Here is a 24,872-nt window from a genome sequence, read left to right as displayed (position 1 = left end):
GTTTATTCTCCTGTCCTTCAGATTTATTAGTGATATCAAAATCACAACAAGTATGAATAAAAAGTTCTCCACTCTCAAGTCTTTTCACAACCTCTCCCTTTGTGTGCCTCCTGTATTTGCAGTATATGAACACAAGGTTACTTTGGGCACATATCTTTTTTTATAAACCTTAAATCTGTGAAAATGCAGCAGACAAATATTGTTCTAAGTTGCTTCCTTTTTGATTACTATGGTTTACAGACACTATAAATATTTTCCATCAGAAAAATTAAATTCTGTATGACAAATTTAAACCTGCTTGTAATTGGCATACATATTTTTGTATGGATCCTTAGAAACAGGCTCCTTAAAAATCTGCAGACTCTCAGGGTAAGAAACACTCACTTTAAAAAGTGTATCGCTAGAGAGCTAGGTCGTGTTGTGTTGTTCTGTGAAAATGGGATTGAGTGTCTTTAATTTACAAATGATAAATTGTTTTTCACTTAAGTAATAGGCAATATTTTCTATGTTGGGAGCATATAGAAATATTATTAATATTTCTATAAGTTAATTATTAGCTAATTATTTTGCCAGGCATTCACTATAAGTGGGCATCAATATTATTAAAGAACATATAACACACAGGTGACCTGATCAATGACTGCCCTAATGGGATGACAAACTATGGATGTCCAGTGACGTGGGTTCATGTATTTAAGCCAGGTTGGATCCTACACTTTATCCCAGTCCCCAGCCTTTCCTGGAGGTCTCTTAATGATGAAGTACAGATATTAGTGATTGATAAGATCTCCTGAATCTTTCATTGTTTGAATACCAATAAAATGTTAAGACAAACATGATGGTGACATTTATTCTTTTGGACAAAATGTCAGTGAAACTTGGAGTGAGGGGAAGGATCTTTTCCTCCATTTGCTAAGCCAGTTTGGTCTCCAGAGCAAAGGGAAAGAACTTTTTCCACTGACACCTCACCCCATGGTGATGGCAAGGCCAGTTGCTCCAGAAGGCAGTGAAGCCAGGCCCTGGGTTGGGGAATGGAGTATGAGAAGACATAAATGTTGGAAATGTTATTATACTGCTGTCATTCTGGCAGATAATAGTTTTGGTAATTGACATCATGTAAATTAAGATTCTACTGGGATCTTGAGGTATTTCTGCTCACTAGCAGATGCACTCTATGAAATTATAATGCATCTGACTCTCACTAGTAAGTCAACTCCAACTTTTTAATTACATTTATTTATGCTCATAAATACATATATACACATAAGTAAAGCATATGTATGTTCTTGCATTTAAATACTAAGGGTTTTTTCACTGATTATGTTTAAATTTCTTTCACGTGTAATTTCACAGAACTGTGGACAGTAAACTAAATGAATCCTGACAAATACTTGTTATTAAACTCTCAGTGAGATAAACTGCAAGTTTTAACTTCTATACCTAGCATTAATGAATATGGCTGGCAAAGTATTAAGGTATATCAATTTTCAGACACAATAGTTTAACATACCATATGGTAACATTCTATTTCTTGAGAAAAAAAAATTGCAATACATGCTATCTCCAAAGATGAACACCATTGTATTTTGGGGCAAATAACAGTTCTTCATCTTTTGAATGAGGTAAGTGCTGTTTGTCACTTGCACCTGAGGAAATTGCTTGTAAATGGAGGTGCTAGTTTTGTCCTATGGGTACCTTTTTATTTAAATCTTAACATCTAAAGTTCTCTTTTTTATAAATAGGATAAGAAATTTTGGATACTCTGTGGCAATCCTGAAAACATTGGACTTCCCTCAGTTGTGCCTTAGAATCAGCAACTACAGACTACCTGCAGAGGAGACAGAACATATCTATATCTCCTTTGTCCTTCCTGTGCTTCAGACACTTGATAGCAGCAACTGGGATGGAAATTTCTGTTTAAAAGGAGCTTGCTCACATTACTTCACCTGTCAATTATCAGGATAAAGCTAAACCTCGAGAGCAATTAAGTAAAGTAGGACTAAGAAGTCAGCTTCGTATTTGCATTGTAAAGGGACATTTAAGTGAAAGTTGTCAGAGGCATTACTTTGTCTACCTGGGGGCTGATTGTTTAGATGACCATATAGTAGGGGTGAAGATATTCTGAAAACTGCATTGTGGCAACAAGATTCCATGTTTCCTGAATCTTCACCCTTGAGGTGAGAAACAGTGAGACAAGCTGAAATTCCCGTTTTGAAATAGCTGCTGAAATTTTCTGAAGGTAGGAATTTTGCCAATATGTGTAATCAGGTAGAAATTGAATGGGCGTTAGAGTAAATAGACATTCTTCGCTGAAAGTGATCAGTAATGCCATATAATTATATTAATGTAGTTTAGTCATCAGTTCCTCTTCCAGGGAATTCTTCCCTCAGTACAAAGTTATCGAATGAAGCGGAAACTGTTTCCTGAAAATCTTGAAAGAATAAACTGAGGCTGACTAGTCAGTGGACCCTGGGAACTACCAGCCAGCTTCACCTCTGTGCCTGGTATGATAATGGAACAGATCCTCCTGGAAGACACATCAAAATATGTGGAAGGCAGGAAGATGGTTGGAGACAGCCAACATAGCTTCACCAAGAGCAAATCCTGCCTGACAAGTGTAGTGGCCTTCTATGATGGACTGACTGCATCCATGGACAAAGATCTACAGTTATCTACCTGGACTTCTATAAGGATTTTGATATAATACCCCCCCAACATTCTTGCTACTAAATTGGAGACATACAGGTTTGATGGTTGGACTTTTAGAGGAATAAGGGATTGGCTGGATGACTGTGTCCAAAGAGTTACAGTCAATGGCTCAATGTCGAAGTGGAAACCACTAACGAGTAGTGTTCCTCAAAGGTCCATACTGAAACCAGTGCAATATAATGTCTTCATCAATGGCATAGACAGTGGGACTGAGTGCACCTTTGGCAAGTTTGCAGATGACACCAAACTGAGCAGTGCAGTGATACACTTGAGGGAAGGGATGCCATCCAGAGGGACAGGCTTTAGGAATTGACCTGTGTGAATCTCATGAAGTTCAACAAGACCACGTGCAGGGTCTTGACAAGAAAAAGACCAAAGCAATCCCCAGTATCAATACATACTGGGGTATGAAGCAACTGAGAGCAGCCCTGCTGAGAAGGACTTGGGGATACTGGTGGATGAAAAACTGAACACTAGCCAATGACTTTAAACTGAAAGAGGGCAAGTTTAGACTGGACATAAGGAAGATTTCTTTATCTTTATCACCCCTGTCTATAAAATTGTATCAATATCTCTACAGATACAGATATAGATATAGATACATTATGCACACATACATGTGTGGGTGTTTTCACCATGAGCAATGAAATTTCAGGATTTTTTTCATTGCCTACTAAACTCACAGGCTGACTAGCATACAATTTAATTAGTGCTAATCAACTTGAGGTGAAGGAAGCAGAAAATTAATGTGACTCATTTATTTCCCTTTCTGCAGCGATGTCCCCCTATTTATGTTCCTTAAAAACACGTTTCTTCAGATTTCAGCTTTCAGTCTGTACAAATTAATGATTCTGATGTCATTTGCACAGAAAGGGTATAGGCAAACTACAGCATTCATTTTGATCCCATTTGTATTGTAGCTGCTCACAGTACTGCCTTTAAAAAAGCTCAAATGAAGTAATCCAGAATCTTATGCTGGTTTACACAAATCTTTATGCTGCTTCAGCTTCGTGAATCCACTTTTGAACCTTCCTTCCTTCCTTCCTTCCTTCCTTCCTTCCTTCCTTCCTTCCTTCCTTCCTTCCTTCCTTCCTTCCTTCCTTCCTTCCTTCCTTCCTTCCTTCCTTCCTTCCTCCCTCCCTTCCTCCCTTCCTCCCTCCCTTCCTTCCTTCCTTCCTTCCTTCCTCCCTCCCTTCCTCCCTTCCTCCCTCCCTCCCTTCCTTCCTTCCTTCCTTCCTTCCTTCCTTCCTTCCTTCCTTCCTTCCTTCCTTCCTTCCTTCCTTCCTTCCTTCCTTCCTTCCTTCCTTCCTTCCTTCCTTCCTTCCTTCCTCGCTTCCTTCCTCAGAGAACTAGTGATTCTTCTAGTGGCTCTAGGCATGTCCTTTAATAATCACATCAGGTTACTCAACATGTGCTTCTGCCCTGGCTTTGTATTGTATGAGATCCCCATGTGTAGGTCTTAGGAAAGTTCCCAGGGATATGCATGGGACATAGCTGCTGTTTCAAACTACCTGCTCTTTCAGAAAAATATAATTTAAATAGTTATTCTGAGTTAATACAATTTTATGACAGTTAAAAAGCAGTGAAATTCTTCTTGACTCGAAGTTGAGATCCTCTTTATATCATGAGACAAGGAACTTTAATCCTGTGCTGGTTAATCCTTAAGACACATTTTAGTTCTGTTCAACATTCACACTGTGAAGATATGCTACTCCTAGCGTGTTACACACACAGGGGTGTACACAAACTACACAAGAACTATCTGGTCTCATCCAGAATTGTTAGGAAACCTTCAGATGTATGTTTTCTTTGAAATCATAATTTATATATTACTTGCTATTACTGAGTATATCTCAAGTAATCAAAGGTAACTATGGTCCTGTGTCTGTGTATCGCAGTGCGGTTCACTATTTAATCAAACAAATGCTTAGTAAATTTAATCCTTAAATTAGTTTAAAATATATATATATATTCTACCTACAGGCTTTTAGTTTTGGGAAAATTATGAACTAGGATTGGAATGTCCTGGGGACAGAAAAATATATAGAGGATTTTTCTATATTTAAGAAGTTTATTTGTGGATCTATATTGTAGGGGGCTATAAGACAAATTCGCTTTAAAGTGTGAAAGTATAAAGTCAAATGGCAAATAAATAATTAGAATGAGTACTAATGGCAGGAGTGCTAAATCTTTCCTCCTAGCAGTGCTAACAGTTGTGTTTCTGAACATGCAACACTAGGTACATGCTTAAACTAAACTTAACTAAATTTATTAGATTCAACCGTTACAGGTCTATGTCTGGTGGTATGAATGAGCGTCTTGTATTTTAACTTTTTTCTTTTTTTTTTTTTTTCCTAAAAACATCAATCTATGGTGCAGTCTAATTGCTTCCTAATTTAATCCCCGTTTTGACTTCCCTAGTGCTATTTTCTCTTTTCATGAACGAAATCTTCAGGGAAAGGTAATCAAACAGTAGGTTCTTCGGCCACTTGTAGCAGACAGCAGCTGTACCAACTTTTTGGAGAGCTTCTTTCCCTTTATTTGCCTTAAAACATAGTTAGAAGTACATTAAATACATGACATACTCTTCTGTTTTGAAAGTCCTGCTCCTTGCTGCAGGCATGGTTTGCCATCATGAACAGTGAGGATTTTTCAGTAGGACTATGACTGGAAGAGCAGACAGCACCAGAAGCTTGGATTCTATCAAAATATGACAAATGCTATTAAAACATTACAAAACTCTTACTTGAAATGATATGTGAGTTCTCAGTCTTGATACTACTAGTAGTAGTACTACTACTAAGCAAAGAACAATATCTTCAGTGTCATGGATAAAGTTCTACCTCCATGATGGAAAATGGAGAGACTGATTAATTTTCTTTAGAACACAGAGTGTTTTACTTAGTATCTTTACCTTAGAAAAGATATAAATGCAATCCAAAAATGTGTCTTGATTAGGAAAGAAGGCATGTATCACATACATTTAAAATCATTAGGAAAAAGATCTGGCTCAACTGCTGGTAATCCATGCGATGCGGGTAACACCAAGGAATGAAGAGTCTACATTAATTTTTAAATAAATATCCATTTTTCAACAAGTCTTAATTCTCATTAGAGGTGAAATTTCTTTTTACATTTGGGAAGTAAATGTAAAGATTATTGCAAATCTTCCAGGAAATGAGAAAATATTCTCTGTAACATAATATTTTTATTCTTACTCTGAGGAAAATATATCTCTTTATCAGATAGAATCATTATAAAAACACAGATTCAGCACTCATTTTTACTCTGTGTAAGGGAAATGCACAAAAGCAATTTCACTGGCTTCAGGGGGACTAGTCTTATTGCAAAATGTTAGTCGTTCTGAATAGGGGTTCCAGAATATGGCACCAGCACAAACAGCTCTCCTGATAAATCATTTCAACAACTGCAATAATTTCCTTTTGAAATAACTATGTTTTCCTCACTTTTTTTCTGTTACTACACAGGCAGAATAATTTCCATGAGATTTCCCACAACGAGCATCTATACCTTAAAAATCAGAAGAAAGAACTTGTTTACAATAGTTTCCCACTACAAAACTTGATATTTGAATCCATTATTGTGAACTATTATAATAAAGAATAATGCAAATCACGTGAAAGTATTATGATAAACAACAAAGCAAGCAGGCAGGCAAATTCAGCCAGAAAGTAGCACTGCAAACTTTAACAAACCCATTTTAACCTACTCCTTTTTAAAATATTTTATCATTCTTCTTACAATTTGCCTGAATTATGCTTGGGGTTATGTCTGTATACATATATATATATATATATGTACGAATGTACGTGGATGTATATATATGAAGAATTCTATTAATGAACTGGGGCTATTTTGATTTGTTAAATTCAGGTATGAGTAGTTTACTGTTACCTTCTAATCGTATTTAACCTATAACTGCTGGATTTGAAAATGTTAATTTTAATTTGTACTATGCCTACTTCTTCTTTCAAAGCAGAATTAATGGGATTAACTTCACCCTTATCTCCAGCTCACACCTTTTTCACTTTACCTCTTCATCATCTCCTCAAGAGCAAATATTGAATGATGGAATACAGAGGAAATAAAGAACAATTATTTTGGTAAGATCTTCAACTGCGGATGTTAGATCATTATACTTTTTAAAATTTCCTTTATTGAACACTCTTATTCAACCTGGTGTTTTATTGAATTCTTTTTTAAGAGGTGCCAAAATATAAATGTCAAATTCTGCACCACTGATTATCAATTTAATTGATCATAATGTTCTGGAAGTAATAGCTAAATCTAATAATTCCTGTATGTATTTCTAGATAGGCTCATACACTATTAATTGTCTTCAACTGAACTATTAAAAATATGCAAATTGATATAATCTCCATATGAAAGTTGTATAGTTTGTCTAAAATGATGAAAAGGTCTGCTGTTTCCATCCCCAAGCATAAAAGCATTATCTACAATTTTCTCTATTTCACAGAATCTTTTCTTGGGTATCATTTATAAAGAGCATGTTTTGAATTTGGACAAGTAATTTAGGAGCTCTTTCTCAACATACTTATACAGAATGGGAAAATGCTTTCAGTATATTTTGGAAAATTGGAGCCTCTAAACAATGACATGCATGACCCAACACTGTAATATTTTTCCAGGTAGAATTTCCATGAAACTGGTGGTTATTTACCTTGTCTAGGGTTTGTGATGATGAAGCAACCTGAACACCATTTAGTGCCTAGAATATTTGTATTTACGTAAACCTCTCTGACATTTACATTTTCATAACAGGAAATTCTAATACGAAGGTTACGTTTGTATGAGTCAGGGAAAATTGAATCTAATGTGAAGTTCTCTTGATGTTGTTATTACTCTTACTACTAAAAGGTGTGAAGTTTAAATATAGAAATTTGCATTTAACTGGCAAAGAAATACACTGGCCATCACTTGAGGCATTCAATTTTGCATTTATAGAAATATATTTCCAGAGAAACATTAACGGATGTTTATGGTGTTATTTAAGTATTCAAGGCACATTTATTTTTATGAACATTGTTGTATTCATATGAAGAAATTGAAGGACTGGGAAAGCAGAGGCCCTGTTCTACGCCTGGCTGTGACGTTAAGGTAATCTGTAACTGACACCAAGTCAATTCAACTCTCTGTGCAATAATCTCTGTGTATGGGATGAAGAAAATGCCACCCATCTCCCTTTGTAATCTTTCCGAGATTGCAGAATGCAATAAATAACATACTTCCCTTCCTATCTTCTCTGTAATTAATTACATGCTATGCATTAAAAATAATTTATTTCTAAAACATAATAATTTTCAAGCTTTCTTGTAAGCTGCAATATATATCCAGTATTTTTCCTTTTTCCCTGAAGTTAGTAACATCATTTTCCTTGAAGTAACCAAGGGCCAGTTTTGCTAGGTTTTGCACTGCAAACACAGGGTATGATCTGATCGAGATATGTCTCTCCTGTTCAGTCAATGCTTGGCAAGTGGGCCGCAATGCTACTGGGGTGTTTTTATAATGATCAGTCACTGAAAGTCAGGATGGTAACTTGCCTTTTGCCATTCAGCAATTTCCTATTTGTTTAAAAGGCAAAAGGAGAAAGTTATTAAAATGACGCTTGGCTGCCTTTACAAAGATTCTTCATGTTCATAGCTGAGAATCATTTCCCTTTGATTTATTTTCCTTCTCCTCCCACCACATTTCAGCAAAATTTTGGATTTATTCCTACAAATGACTTTTCATAAACTCTGTCACTCACATGCAGAATGCAGTTAGCTTTCACTCAGACATCCCTATTCATGTTCAAATATTTGTGCTTCTGCAGATAGCATTTGCATGTAACACCTGCTGCAAGCCTTAGAAATTCAGAAGGCATTCTGATATGAGTGGGAGAGGCATTTTTGTCTAGGCTTTTGCTCCAGTTGCCTTCTGCAGTTAAATAGCACTGACTACATGAAAGAAACATACAAAATTATATATCCGTATTGTCCCTTATCCAGGTCTATATAGCTCAGTCTTCGTATAAGCACAAGATTTGCATAGGAACTGGGAGAATTTTTAAACAGTGGTCATTATGGAGTTTTGATTTTCCATAAGGTCTTGCTGTGTCTCTAGAACAGTTTGCAAAACTGGGAAAGAAGGGGGAGAAGGAAGAGAAGGAGAACAATTCTGTGTTTCTGTTTATCTCTGAAAAGAGGTGCAAGATTGTGTATGTGTGTGTTACCCTGTAACAAATGAAAATTTTGAAGTAATAAGTGTTCCTTCATGTGTCCTGTTATCATCAGGCTTTGGACAGCCAACAGGTGATATCAGTCTACCTTGTTTTAACTCCTGAGCAAACTTGTCCTAAAAGGAAATTGTCAGTCCTGTTACTTTTTAGCTCTACTGCTCCACGCTTCTGCCAGAAGATTCCCTGCAGCCCATGCAGTGCAACTTCAGAAACCGTGTCCTGATGCCAGGGCATAAGTGAATGCCAGAATTAAGTTGTACAGTTCTTTCTGCAGCATTGTGATAACATTTAAACTAGTGGACTCAGTTTATTACATTTTGTTTGGCAGATAAGTCAGGGAATGAAATCATCCTCATTGGCTGATCGAATGATGCAATGGTGTCCCTGCCAGTGCCGTGGAACTGCTGCTGAGATCAGCGTGCTTGTGAAGCAGCAGTCAGGTGAGGGGAGAGCACAGATCCCTGCAAATGAGGTGCTGTCCAGAGGGGACAACAGCCTTTTGAATGGTCACTTCTGCAGACAAGTGTGAAAATGCTCAAAGCCTGAAGCGCTTTTACCATGCAGCTGTACAAAGAACATGGCAGGGCTGTTTCCCTCCACATTTTCTCTCCAAACTGCATCTCTAAACTGTTTTTTGTGTTTAGGTGAGATGTACTGGTTATTTATACAACATAATTTTTCACAATAATGGCTGCAAGACAGCCTCTGAAATGCTCTACTTTGTTCACACAAATAAAGATACAAAACATTTTAATTCTTGAAACCACTCCATCAAGTTTAAAAAGACTTGACAACAATTTTAGGTACAAGTTTAGTATGTAGTACTAATACAGTTACTTTTCCTCATTAAAAATTAATCTTATCTAACTAAAAAAAAAAAGCAAAACAAAAATTATGTCTTTCATAGGCTTTTGATTGTATAATGTGACCTTGTAAAAGTTTTATACTTTTGTTAATAATCACATTACCTGTAAACCTATTTAATTCTATCTTAAATTTATATTATTATATAGTGAAGGACAAATGACAGGACAGTGTATTTTACCTGTCAAACTGACATATAGATAACAGTACACCTTTTTTAAAACTAACATAGTTCTTCTATAGAGTTCTTAATACTCACAGAAAAAATATAACACAAGACTTCTAAATATTTATTTAGTCCATTCTCCCTTTTTGGAGTAGAAATTAACATTTTAAATGTGGAAGATGACAAGGTAACAATGATTTTTAAAGATCCGTCATTAAAAATTCCTATCATTACCATCAATATTATTTATTAAACAAAGCTTTTGATCCATTAATGAAACTATTGCAAGTATTACACCTGCCTTTTTAACCATATTTGTCCTTACTGACAACTAGTAATGATGGAGGAGGAACTAGTGTAGCACTGATCAATGAAGCATAAACCTGTTGTGATTTAAGTAAAATATGAGTTTTGTCACTGAAATTAATCAGAGTAAGACTGATATGTTAGTTGTAAATTTGTTTATGGAAAATAGAAATTATTCTAAGAAAATACCATTCCATTTTCTGACCTACTACTTAAATCTGTGAGAAGGCAAGTAGCTACTGTATGCACATTGCCATACAACTGCAAGGGATCGATTTCTTTATAGTTCATATACATCATTCTTTGTCTGAAGCTAATACAGTGAAATTGAATGGATGTGACTGCATGTTTCTTGCATGTGAAAAGAAAAAGCAAACTGTCATTCATTTGGGCAATTTGTTTCTGCTGGTTACTTCAAAATCAAGTGGTCAGTTCAACCTTTTGTGCTTTCTGCCTTGCTTTCTGTGCTAGTCTCTGATTATACAGGCTGATAAGGTGGTTTGGTAGCAGTTCTGGAAAACAGCCTTACACTTTAAGCTTGTTGACTTTGACTTACTGTTATGAATATCCAAAGGGACATCTCCCTCAGCTCCCAATCTTTCTGAACCCTGAACTGCTACTTCCTCCTGTAACACATATAAAGAAAAAAATACACTAATTTTGCTACTCCCACTACAGAAAAACAAACCAAAGCATCAGTACTTAATTCTCATTAGTAGTAAAAGACCTCCTCCTTTTTCATCCTTCTTAACTGGGTTTGTTTTGATTAGATGTTTTCAGTAAAATCAAATGTGGAAGAAAGAAAAGGAAGATAGCTTCTATCTGGACATGTGAAAAAGCATCCTGCACAAAAGTTAGGCTATATTGTAACTGCTATATTGCAGTAAAAACTGAATAATGTCTGATAGTATTGCCAAATAGCATACACATTGCCAGCTTTTGAATATGCACAAGCAGTTGTCGTATATATAGCAACAGAAGTTTACATTTCAACAATTTAGTACAATTATTTTCTTTCTGAATTGTATAAAAGAAATCACCCTAAAGTGCTCTGCTGACCCTTACCCCCACCCCCACTCCCTAAAAAGTACCTGTATGCATCTTTAACACTTTAGACCCTTCTTAAGAAAACATCTGCTCTTTTGCTGTCAGCAATTTCAATGCTAAAGAAAGTTAATGTACTCACCGTGTCTGCCAATGTGAGCCTAGCTCTGTCTGTCCAGTGCTGTTTCTCTATCTGCTTCCTCCCTTCTGCCTGTTACTGTATCTCCAGCGCTGTGTGTACTTGCGTCCAACTAGGGCTCCCTCTCTACCAGCATCACTTTTAAGTCAGGCAGGCAGGGAGCTGAAGCCAAAGGGACTCTCTATCTGATTGGTTTCCATTCAGTGCCCCTGATTAATAAGAAACGTCCCTCACTGAGAGAGATGTTGCTGCTGATAGAGCCGCAGTGCTCAACATGAGAAGGTTTGGGGCTGGGGGGGCGGACAGGACGCCGGCTTTGCCAGCCATACAGTGATTTGCAAGTGAATGCAGTGGGAGGGTTCAGAGAGGAAGGCTTTGTTAAGGACCCTCTTATTAACTGAGGCTTAAATACAGACACTCATGCTACCAGCTCAGTTTGATCTGTTTTAGGTTTTAATAAAAAGGGTAAAGGCATGACCATAACCTGTGAATTATGTGGAGAAAAAATTTACTCTAATTATCTACACTAGCAATACAGTGCTATTTGCGTGCACGTACTCATTGAAGAATGCAGAATTATCCTGTAATACTACAGTGACAAATTATTTTAAGTTGAAAGCAAGCAAGGTGTGGGAGATTTCCCCCTGTACTCCATACGTTTACAGCACTAGTGCCACTTAAAGCTACTGATAATGATGGGCTTGTCGTGGTACCTGAAAGTGGGCATAATACAAAGTTGCAAATGATGTTTCGGCATTGTGGCTAATAATGTTCAGGTCATTCACAGAAATATATGGTTTTACCAGCAACAGTAGTGAATTTCCCATTTCCTGCTGCAGCCTGTGTGGGTACAAGTAATCACTGGTCCCTACTGTGTCAATATTACAGAATATTGTGGTTTGCCTGAACTAGCATCTTCAACTGAAGCATACAATGTTGCCTGTTAAAATGGGAGCACTGGAGTACCATAAGTTCTGGGTTTGGATCTGCTATTTTTGCAGTTTTGTGGGTTTCTGGGTACTAATGACTATTTCAGTCACGGACATAAGATAAACATTTGCAATGGGATTTCTAGGAACTGGTACTTTGCAATCATTTTCTGTACCAACAAACCCTGAAGATAGCTTTCATCAGATGTCTGTTGTGGGCACCAATAGAAATGCCATTTCTAATATAATATATATTATTTTATAATATAACACAATGAAATGCTGCTAAGTGTAGTTCTCTGGGCTTGTAGAATAATTAATTTAGCACCAACATTTCCTCTTAGAAAGATGGATCATGAGGCTAGTTTTTAATTATGAAGTATCATTAGGGCTATGGGTTCAGTAAGGAGGAATCTGTTTATTCTGGCAGAGAAACTTTAACAAAAAAAATGTTTACATTAAATAGCTAATTAAGAAACCTAAGTAAATAATTCCTTTTCCTTTTTGCTCTTATTATTGCTTTAATACTGCCATTGATGAGCTCAGCAGCCTCATATTCACAGTACACTGTTTTTAATAAGAACCATTTCACCATTAGATCCCATTTGAAATGATTCAGGGATTGATAAAATTTGTATAGACATCAGTCAGAGCCTTTCCATTGATTTCAGTGCAAGTTAAATTGGTCCCTGAATGAACTAAGTCTTCTCTGAGAATGCTACACATCCATTAAAACAATATTTGCACATGTGTAACAGAGTGCAGAATTTGGTCTAATATTTTGAAAATCAAAAAACAAAATCCAGACCCAGAACAAAATCAATTACAGTAGCTCAGCTAAACTGTGCAAAGTTTTAATCGGTGTCTTCATCCCACAGTTGGTCCACTTTAGCAGTAGAACTACTGGAAAAAAAATATTTAGTATAATTTTTGTCTCAGTAATTACATGGGAGAGGAAACAAAAAAGCTACAGACAAGTATATATCCCTGGTGCCATATGGTCTCAGTGCAGCCTTAAATCTTGGGGATCCTAAAAGATATTTTCTTAATAGGATGGTGTCTGGATGATAGAAAGACCTGAGTAATAGTTCTACATTTTTCACTGTATTAGCTTTTCTCCACTCTTTTGGCTGCTCTGTGGGAACATTGTGGCTACTCTAATCAATATTAAGAGACTATCCAGCTACAGAGGAATCCCTGAAACTGGAGAGATGTACAAAGCATCTTAGCACAATATTTTCTTGAGCTTTAGAAAGCATTATTCAGTGGCAGCTGGCAGACTGGATTCTGCTTTAAGGCAGGCATAGATCTGTTCAATACCAGGCAGAGGACACTCAGATAAATGGGAATGGCTCAATTTCTGTTGATGTCATCCACAAGTTTGTACTAAAACAAGCAACATTATTTATATTAGACAGCACAATACCTGCTTTCTCACATATATTTTTTATGGTGGTGTAAATACAGCACAGTAACTACTACAAGGGAAAAAGGATTGAAATTACATGCTATACATTCACAAAAACCAGGAGCTTCTAATGCAAACTCTGTTACATGATGGGGATAAAAAGTTTTGCAATATACACTGTAAATGGAATATACATCAAAAGTAGGCCAAAAAGGAAAAAGTGTAGGTGTGACAGCAAATAGGGAGAGATGGGTGGAAATCTGAAGCTGTGCTCTAACACACAGAAGGCTACTCCATATAGGGGAGAAATACAAAATGCTCCTTCTGAAAAAGAGTGGGCAGTGGAAAGAGATATGGAAAAGCAGACAGTGCACCAAAAGAGTAAGGCAGGATTGTTTTTATTGCAAGACAGGCTGTATTTCAGTTTAATACTTCATGAAGTCTTTTTTGGAATCAGTTCTATTTTGACTCCTGTTCATCTTCTTTTCTTTACCTTCCTAAAGATTTATCTGCTAGCATTCATGGGAAGTGGTGATTACATACCCAATCTTTGTTGAAATTCTGAGCATTTCCTTATTTCACTGAGGCTAAGATCACTCAGCAGTGCACGGAGTTGGGCTGGTTGCCATGTTCCCATCATTTTTTCTTTTCTTGACATGTTTACACTTAACTTGTTCAGTCAAAACTAAATGCAAATAAAACTTTAGAAGAGAGGAGAAATAATCTATTTTTATCCCTAGGTTCTTCCACCTAAACCAGTCAGCAGATGATTTCTAGAAGTCTGAAATCTGCCAGTGGGACTTTGATATCCCATGCAATCTCTTCCCATGTTTCTGATAAGCCAAGACAGGCCTGAATTCTCACAAATCTCTATTTTCATGGATGTCTTAGGATCTGTAAGGAAAAAAATGGTCTGGGGTTTGGTAGTAACAACTTCCCTTCAATATGCCACTTACATGAGTTTTTTTCTATTGTCAGAAATGGTAAATATGTACTTAATCTTTTTCAAATATGTGATGCCAAAAAAGAACAGAGCTGAACAGAATGTAACAATCAAGAAGCGCATAAATAAGAAAAGCTCCCCAAGATTCACAAGAACAAAGCTAACAGTTGTGCAACCTGAGCTCTGTTCATTTTCACCAGAGCCTTTAAGATTCTGAACCACAAAGAACCTGGATCAAATAATTACCAGTAGTTGAAAAACTGATTCTAAACACATTTGTATTTTCACTTAGTCAATCATTTCAAAAGAATGCTATTGGCTTCTTTTCCAGCTTTTCTTCAAACTTTCTTCTTTCTTTCTGTGAAAGATTTTAAATTATTCATTTGTTAAAGAATATGATGAAGTGTATGACTTTGAAAGATTGTCAGAACATTACTAAATCAGACCTGACAAGCACTAGATTTTGACTGCCCCCCTTTGATATGCATAGGATAGAGCGTAAGAGAGAGAATAAGAAATCTTCTGCTCCATTCCCAGTTTTGAACTTCTTCCTTTGGTACAATTGTGCAAGGAACAGCCACTCTGTCTTGTCTGAAGGAGAATTACATTTCTGTATGTGGCTCCAAGTTCCCAAAAAAGGCATGAGAGGAGGGAAGATCTGTGCATGGGAGGGGGGAAGAACATGTAACAAGACCAAAACATGGTAAGAACAATTAGACATCGCTAAACTGAGTTGTTTAAAACAAAGCAAAGTTAAAACACATATATAAGGCAACCCTGTGCCACACAGACCATTGGATTAGGCTAAAATGTCTCCAGATTTATTTGTATTTTTCTTTTGAGAAATACAGTAGTAAAACCTTTAGTTAAGAATATATGCAACAGTCAGTTTCAGAGCTTAATCTGTATACTCTGTTTACATCATTTTTAAGTAAATTAAAACCCTGATTTTGAATTTTTCCCAGCTTGGTAAAAACCCAGTGATTTTTTTATATAGTTGGCACAAAATTATTGGAGTTATTTGCATACACACACACACACACATACACATATGCATATCTACATACAGGCGTAACTTCTCCACTTATTTCTATGAGAAAGTTTGTTTATCGCAATAAGTCAAGATTCAAAAGTAATATCAAATTAACTTGATTTCATGAATTAAATAGGTGGAAAAACAGTTTTAGAAATCCCTAGCAGCTTCAAATTTATTAATGTTTTGAATAAATTTTTTTTGTCATCCATAAATCAGTGGTGTTAATCACTTCTATTTTGCTTTCTTTCCTTCATCTGTAGATACACTCTTTCAAAATATTAAAATAAGATAAATCTGGATTAGGTTTTGCTGAACTGAAGTTTTAAAACATCAGGCCAGATTTCACAGCAGCAAGGCTTTAATGTATTCTTAGCTTTTAATCAGTTCAAAGTTGGTGAAGATTTTGAAAGTACAGAGTAACCAATTTATAAAAATTATAATGTTCTGATTTTCAATTTATGAAAATGATCATAGAAGCATGATTTATTGCAGAAACAGAAAAATAAAGTGCAGTATACTTAAGTAGGAACAACAAATATTGGATGGAAGATACTAATACATGAAGAGAAAGCAAAGATAAAGTCATGTACATGAAAGAGTGAGTGCCAGGCTGAGTTTCAAGTCACAAGTCTTTTATAAACTGATTTATTTAGCACTTTATTTTCCAGTCTTTCATAAACAATTTTTATATGGATAATTAGACCTGGTCACAATCTTTAACACAGATTTTTTTTTGAAATTTTGGTTTACTGAAACTAGTGACAGATATAAGGTGCTTCTTGTTTATTTCCTTTATCAATTCCTTGGGGAAAAAATCGTGATCATTTGATTCCTGTATGAAATGAAGCTGTTCAAAATTATTTAAATGCATTGTTTTGATTGACCTAATCAAAACAGATTTTTAGAGGTTTGTTTTTGCATCTCAATCTGCAAATTATGTTGAAACTATTTTACTTGGGATTACGTCTTCTTATTTCTCAGGAATTTGAAAAATCACATTGAATGAAAAATTTCTTGACCTCCCTACAGTAATTTTCCAATCAATCACAGTAGCAATACACTTTTATAAGATGTATTTGCGAAAAAATTATCTTCAGCTGCAGAGGTGAAATAATCAAGTTAAATATTCTTTTGCTACAGGAAATAAAGTTAAGGCAATATTTGATTTGGGTATCTTGAATCCACTTTCTACTCAAAACAGCATCACCATTGTCACCAAACATTAAGAAAATAGGGCTTCTTAAATATTAATAAAAACATGCAAGACTCCTGACCAGACCAACAGACCATATGTTCCAGCACAGGGTGGACCTTCACCTACACTGCTTACAGAACAGAAGACCAGATATACTATGGTATTTAAGTACCTTCTAGAGAAAATAAGTACATAAACAAAGCATGTAATTCATTTTAGAAAATGTGCCACTACCATGGGCAGATGTAACACACCCTCACTTTCATATTATAGAAACATCACTCTGATGGGCAAGTGTGAAGCCTTCACCTTAGATCAGACAGATTGAACTGAAACCACTCCCACCCTCACTCATGTGTACATACACACACACATACAGACTAACTAATTAACTACCTACCTAACTGTTTCAGGGCAACAATGGCAGTCCTTGTGGTTCAGAAGAGACACAAGCAAAGTGCTCTGCGGTTTGAATGTTGCTTGCTACAGCAACAATGAACCCTAGGCGGTGCAGGTGGTATTTTGACTCAGTACTTATTTGTAGAGCTATATCTTAAACTATTAACCTTAATTTGCAAATATGATTAATAAAAAAATGTAATATTGGAAAAAAATAATTTGAGTGGAGTTTTAGAATATCAATAAAATGAAAAATTTTTTAAAGCCACTTTATTTTCTGAAAATACAAATAAATAGTGATATTTCTGACTTGCTAAGGAACAGCTAGAAAGTACTTTAGCTTCACATGAAATTTCCATTCTTAATTCCTTAGTTAGAGTCCATATCAGCTTTCCATGTTTGTTCAAAAATTTATTAAGATGAACTGCTAACCCTTCAGCTGCCTTTCCTTCAATAGCTTGATCCCTAAATTCTTAGCTTACAGTGTTTGACATATGACAGTTGTGAAGAGTTACTGAAAAAAAATCATGGGAGGAGAGTTGTTTTCCTCTAACATTGAAGAAGCAGCTGATTTAGAATAAAGAAAATTGCAGAAGCAGCAGCTTTTTTTAAAAAAAAAAGAAACAAAGCTCTGTCTGATGATGTTTTGCCTCTTGATATGACAAAGGTAAAGAATGATCCCAAAACTGAATAAATTAGCTTTCATTCTTTCTATATTGGGATAAATATACATGCATAAATAAGTCTATTAAGAAGGATCTTTGTCTGTCTGTGTAGAATATTCCCAGACCTCTCCCATGTTGCTCTCTGCTTATGGATGTAAGACAATGCATAAATGCATAATCTTCACAGCCCATGCCACTACAGTCCTCCATCAGTTTGGTAAATCTCTATTCTTTTTATATCAAGTTATTTAGACAAACTTCTTTACCTCCTGTATGGTAATACTCAAGTTCCCTTCCACTACAGTCCTTGGAGCACAACCAAAACCTGTAATTGTGCTGTAATTGGATCTTGAGATGGAATTAATTTCACCTATTTTACTGGACCAGAAGTTAGGCAGCCACTTTAAACTATTTCATCTTTAATCATTGGAAGGAGAAAAAGGTCTCCAGAGGAAGATCCATCCCATTTTAAGATAGCTGTCTGAGATATTTGAAGAAAATTGGAGTTGCTAAGCAACCTCATCTGGATTTTTTTTCTTTCTCTCAGCTTACTATGGAGGGAACCTACTGAAAATCTCAACTCTTTGCCTAACTTTCAACTGTGGATGATAGGTGAGATGAATCCTGTCGTCAAGTTCCAGCTCCTGGAGTTCTGAAATGTTTATGATTCATGATGCCAATTCATAAAGATACATCTTTTCCCCTAACTTGTTGTTAAAGTATGTTTCTAGTCATCATGATTGAGAGGAAAGAATTAAAGTGCAACCGAAAAAGAGGGCAAGAAAGAAGATTTTAGCATGTTATTATTTGTTCAAAAATATGATGGCCTCTCATCGTTTTCTCAGCTTGGTTTTTCCATGCTGCTCAATTACAAAAAGGTATCTATATAGATCATACAAATGTAACAATGCTGAGAGAATAAGCAGTGTTGTTGACCAGTTTGACTGGGTCAAACCAATTACATTTAATGGATCCATAGATAGATTCTACTACTCATATGTGCATAGGAAGTACACAGATAATTAAGATTTTTCTGATTAAAAATATTTTAGAGTAGAAAAACAAGCAAACAACAACACAACCAATTTGGCAATACCAGCAGATTTCAAGCAAGCATTTTGAATTGTTCAAGATTTCACCAAAACGTAATCAGGAAGTTCATGAAACCTTATTTGTCCTTTGGGTAGTTCTTAGGGCAATCAGAGAGTTCCTGGGCTTTGGTAGTTGATTCAGATTTGAGGACTCAGCAATAATCTTGGACACAGCAAGGCCTAAGAGCCCCAGACTGTAGCTGTGGTGCTGCGGGAAGACAGTGTCCATGCCTTGAGCTGGGCTATGTGGCTTAAGTGGCAGGCAGTATTCTCTGCAGGTGACTTCCTGGTGCCTTGTGTAGGTTCCTCCAGTGGGAAGAAGATGAAGCTGGTGAAGGGTCTGAAGAACATGTTTTATGAAGAGCAGCTGAGAGAACTGGGGTTGTTTAGCCTGGAGAAGAGGAGGCTGAAAGGAGCCCTTATTGCTCTCTACAACTACCTGAAAGGAGGTTGTAGTGAGGTGGGTGTTGGTCTCTTCTGCCAAGTTACTTGTGATAGGAAGAGGGGAAATGGTCTCAAGTTGGCCAGGGTAGGTTTAGATTGGATATTAGGAAAAATTTCTTAACTGAAAGAGTGGTCAGGCATTAGAACAGGCTGTCCAGAGAGGTGGTGGACTCACCATTGCTGGCTGTGTTAAAAAAATGTGTAGATGTGGCACTTCGGGACATGGTTTAGGTGGCATGGTGGTGTTGGGTTGACAGTTGGACTTGAAGATCCTAGAGGTCTTTTCCAACATTAATGATTCTATGGTTCCATGATAGTTTAAAGTACATGGGGAAACCACTTGGCTCATGTCTTTAAAAAAAATCAAACCATACTCTGAGGAGTCTGGGTTGGTTTTTTTTCAGAATATGTCATCCTCTTGATCTTTTAAAAATTATTAACATTTCTTTCTTTAATTTTGATTAAAAAAAAACCAACCCACCCTTAGCTACTTAGAAAATTCTGTTTCAGTCAACCCTAATAGCATTGTTATCTCTAGTAGGAGAAGAGGAAGAGAGAGAACTAATATTGTGCCTTCGTGTTTATCTTCCTCTTCTTTTTTTATGCAAAACCTTATGCCCTGTTTTATGGGTCTATGAGCTACACAATGCTTAGTTTCCTGGCTCTTATTTTCATGAAAATGTGATTAATTTAATGTGAATTTATCTTAACTAGAAAAGTTATGTGGCTTCAAGTCCCACGTAATCAGTTTTCTCTAAACAACATGCATTTTTGGTAAATGTTATGCTAACCACAGCAGGATAATTTAAAAGGAGAGCCCCTTACAGGGTGCTCTCTGTAGGATCAACCATTCTTTATATATACCAGAGGAAATACTATCTAGATTATATTGAATTCCTGGATATTGCCAGGAGGTTAATGGAAACCCATAACCTTATTTTGTAAGTGTGCACACAGTGACACTTGAACTTATAAAAGTTAGCATAAAAATGCTATACTTTTTTTTTACTTATTGTTTTTACAGGACCTGAAATCAATGACTGTTTTCTGCTGTTTTCTAAGCACCTTAAGTTAGGTTTGCAGATGGGAAAAAAATAGCAGGAGGGAGCATAGATCACTATAAGGATAAAAAGAAAAGAGACAGATGAGAAGGAAATATATAAAGGCATCCAAAAGTGAGGCCCAATCACCTGGTTATTTTGCTGTCTAACATAGCATCCAAAATTTATTCAGAATCAGAATTTATTCAAAATCCAAAAGATATTTACATGTTAGTGAAAAACAATATACCACATTCCAAAAATGCATTACCCTAAAAGGTACAAAAGAGCTCAAGCTTCAAAATATTTTCCTGGAGTGAATAGGTGTCCTCTTAGGATGAAGGCCAGATGGAGGAGTGGAGTACTCTGTTACTGAGTCCCCCACAAACAGCAAAATAGTCAGGTTATTTCACCAGACAGACAACACAGTGGTTTAGATGTAGCCAGCTGTGTACACTTGTGTTTGAATGAGTGTCCAATACTATGTTGTGACAGTCTTTATTATTATGATTTATTTTTATTTTTGTGGTGAAAAGATGGCTTTTGTAGAACTTGGGAACATAATACGCTAGATGCTTCAAAAGCGTGCTGTAAGACAGTGCTTTTACATTATTGAATGTACAGTTTAAATAACCAAAGACCTCTTAACGTGAGTGGAAGGGATGCAAAGGAACAGCACACGCAAAATTACACTGAAATTAATCCTGTCAGTCATAGAGCAGCTTAGGGAAGGGATGGGAAGACTTCACTCTCCACATTGCCCCTTGAGTGCTGTGTCTCCCCTAGACCACAATGCTCATTTCAGACCACTTTACAGGAACTTGTTCAAAGCTTAACTGTGCCCACATAGCCCTGGTTAGTTGGAATGGAATATGCACCTTCTGCTCTCTGATGCATCAGTCAGCACTTCAACAGTGCACTGCCTGCCAGTTGAACAGCAGCAGTTTTTGCCATGGATAGATTTTGGATTTTTCTGTTTTACTTTTTTTGTTTTCTTGTTGTTATTGTTTGTGGGTTTTTTATTTTAGTGTGTGGTCTTTTTGCAGTACAATCCAAAGGACCACCTGCACCTAGACGCAGGGGGTTTTCCTCAAATGGTCATAGATCTTCAGACCACCATCTGTGAAAATGTAACACCTTTGACAATGTTGAGCTATTTTTCGTCTTGTCAGGAATCATTCAGTATTTCTCAGCTCTAACCGTTGCATTCAGTGGCCAAATGACTATGACACACGTTTTTCAGGAAGCTAAAGTAGTGAAAACACAGCTCCATCTGCTTGCACATTTTGGTCAGTTGCAAATCACAGCGCCCACATGAATATATTCAAATCATACCAGCTTCCCATTTCTTTCCCTTTGGAGGCCTTCTCTTAGAGATAATTATTTGTTATTGAATTAAAAGAGTGCTCAGAAGCACTCCCACCCTTCCAAGATCAAAATTCATGAACCCACATACTGGAATTTAAACAAAACACATCCCAAGAAATCACTCTGAAAAGATGGGCCAAACAAACTACATGGTAGTATTTCTGAGCCTAGCTGTTATTCACATCACTTTTAAAAATTTGCTTTGGAACAAATAAATAAGAAAACTTATCATTATAGCTACATCAGCTGTAGGAGTAGGGAAAATTTTTAAAAAAAACAAACCCAAAACAAATTAAACGACCTTTCTTAAAAACCTGGGGTAAAGTATGGGAATAAGCAACACAAACCCAAAATGTTATGTTGCAATAATTAAGCTGCCAGCACATTTTTTCCTCAGTTTTTCCACATTTTGTTAGCAAATATTTTATATATGCTATAAGTAAGAGGACATAACTTTCCAAGAACTTTAGTTATTCCTGAGCACTGAGTCTGTGATTTTGATTGTAGAAATATATTGTGATCAATTAAAATATTGAAAATAAAATATTAAGGCTTTTGAGTAAGAATTATTATTGCTCAAATTTCAATAATGATTTTTGTAATAAAGCTTCAATGAGAATGTTGTCCAGCTTCTACCAAGAAACCATTTTCGTTGTATGCATAGAAATTATTGTATTGCCTTGAGCACAAGCTTAGCTAGTCAGTGTATGTGTTGTTAATAACAGTAAATTATCTTCTATTCTCTCAAGCCAAATCAAGCAGAGAGCTGAGGCCACTGTAGTAAGGAAGTCTGCAGATTAGATACCCTCATCGTTGATCAAATAGGTAGCAAAGAATAAGTACCTTTACTACAGTGAAGTAATTTTACTGTTTTAACACAGGGTTTGATGACTTGTCTATTGCAAAAGTAATTTTGCAAGTTATCCAGTTGTCTAGAAATATTACTCTGAGAAATACTTCATTTGAGTGTAAGAACTCGGCAGAATAAAAGAAATGCCTATGCTTCAATCTCAGTGCATTCAGCTTCAGCCACAGTGCACCATTAACAATTTTCTGGGTGTAAAATATGCATATTCAGTCACTGACCTGATCTTACTATATTGCAAATCACAGTTGTTCTCTTCAGGGACAGATATGGGCCCTGCTGGGAAGACTGAAAAGGAGCAGCCACCCTTTTGTCGGCCCCTTCAAACCAGAGCCCTGGTGCCATCCTACCTCAACACTTGCTTTCCTGTTATTGCTCTGCTCTTTTCCTCCTTCATCTGATGATTAATAAGAGGACTTTCATGCTCCTCCCCAATGTCTGAGCTCTAAGTGCCACTTTGCTGCCCTTTAGCTTTAAACTGGATGTTTTAGAGCACACAAAACCAAATAGTTGGAGGGCTGTTAAAAAGGGGCTCTGAATTAAAAGCATTTTCTCTGCAGTATGACACTGAAGAGTTTATTAATTATCTACTGCTAAGCTACAAAACTAGTGCAGCTGAAGGGTCCTTCACGTCAGAGAAGATGCGATGGTCTTTTATCCCTCAGACCTGTGGTCAGATTTGATACAGGGACTAGCTTAACAATGGCTGCTGAATTTTCTTGAGTATAAGTTGCATTCTTTTAAAACTACCCTCTGGGATTTTTTTCAAGAGTTCCTTCTCTTTCATAAGTTCTAAATTATTTGTCTTGTTGTCTTTCAGTTTATATAACTTCCTCCAAGCTTCTTAGAAGATTAAACTGAATTTGCTCCCCTTTCAAGTTAGGGATGTAGTGAGAGTGAGAAAAGAATTTGATTATATTCTACATGTCACCGATTAGGTTTAAACTATGTATTATCACTGTTCTTAACCACAGTGCCATTCATAATCCTAATGAAATAAAAGGAGAAAAAAAAAATCCGTCTGTGTGCAACTTTCCCTAAGGACAAATGCTGTTGTTTGCATTAAGGGGAATGTAAATCCTAGAGAAAGTAGACCACTGCTGAAACTCAGTCTGTGTCAAGCTGCCTAAAACTGTGGTACTGTAAAGCAAAGCGAGATCTCATGGGAAATTGCTCGATGTGTCAGAAGAAGCATGCGGTCTGTTTGCACTACTGTTGTGGAGACATTAAAGACCTCTGTGATAGATTAATTCAGCCCAGACGCTATGCCAGCCTCACTGTGATGATTCTGACACATTTCCCTTTACCCCAAAGGAGAGCCACACTCATTTACTCAAATGTAATTTCTCCTCTGACTGATGGTTGTTGCATTTAGAGCTTAAAAATATCCCAAACCTACAACACTTCAGTTGTTGAAATCTTAGCACAAACAGCAGGCAATCATAAAGTCTCAGATTAATAGGGCTTCTGGGCAAATTTGCTTTGACCTGACAGTTTCTGTTTCATTCTGCTGTGTTCCTCTGTTGCCATAAGGTTTGCTTTGATTAATTAATTTTTAATAAACAATTAGATTTTTAATGCACAAAATGTAAATAATAAACATGGGGTAAACATGCAAATAACTATCAACAGATAACCACATTTTAAAAAAATAACTTTTTTTTTTTTTTTGTAAAACACACTTAAAGAACTGTTTGTTTAGGTTTTATTATTACCGTTAGTGTTTGCTAGTCATGTACTGAATATCTAGTACAACTTCTCCCATCTTTCTCATAATGAATGTGTTGTTTAGAATTACAAACCCTGGTATATAAATATGAATTGGGCTTCAAAAAAGTGTATAGACAAAGCAGATTTTTAATAATCAGACAAGAATTTACCAGTCTTCTCATTTTCTTTTTTTCTTGATTTTCTGGGGAAGCCTTGCATCTTTAGTTTGTGTGTGATGTTTCTTAAGTACAAAAATTGCCTCTAAGCACATCCACAGATGTATGCTTCTGAG

The 24,872-nt window shown here is 36.3% G+C and overlaps 1 protein-coding gene across 1 annotated transcript in view; it reads right to left on the bottom strand.

The window, feature by feature from the left end:
- CDH9 (cadherin 9) overlaps positions 1-11,753 on the bottom strand; it is a 99,392-nt gene extending 87,639 nt beyond the window's left edge. Inside the window, exons 1-2 of the mRNA XM_075084225.1 lie at positions 11,491-11,753; positions 10,861-10,930 (exon numbers count right to left, since the gene is read on the bottom strand). The gene's annotated coding sequence lies outside the window, so the exon portion shown is untranslated. The remainder of the gene's footprint in view (positions 1-10,860; positions 10,931-11,490) is intronic.
- Positions 11,754-24,872: the final 13,119 nt, after the last annotated feature.

This window comes from Phalacrocorax aristotelis, chromosome 2, assembly GCF_949628215.1.
Source record: "Phalacrocorax aristotelis chromosome 2, bGulAri2.1, whole genome shotgun sequence".
Taxonomy (NCBI): domain Eukaryota; kingdom Metazoa; phylum Chordata; class Aves; order Suliformes; family Phalacrocoracidae; genus Phalacrocorax; species Phalacrocorax aristotelis.
This window is presented reverse-complemented; position numbering and strand designations above follow the sequence as displayed.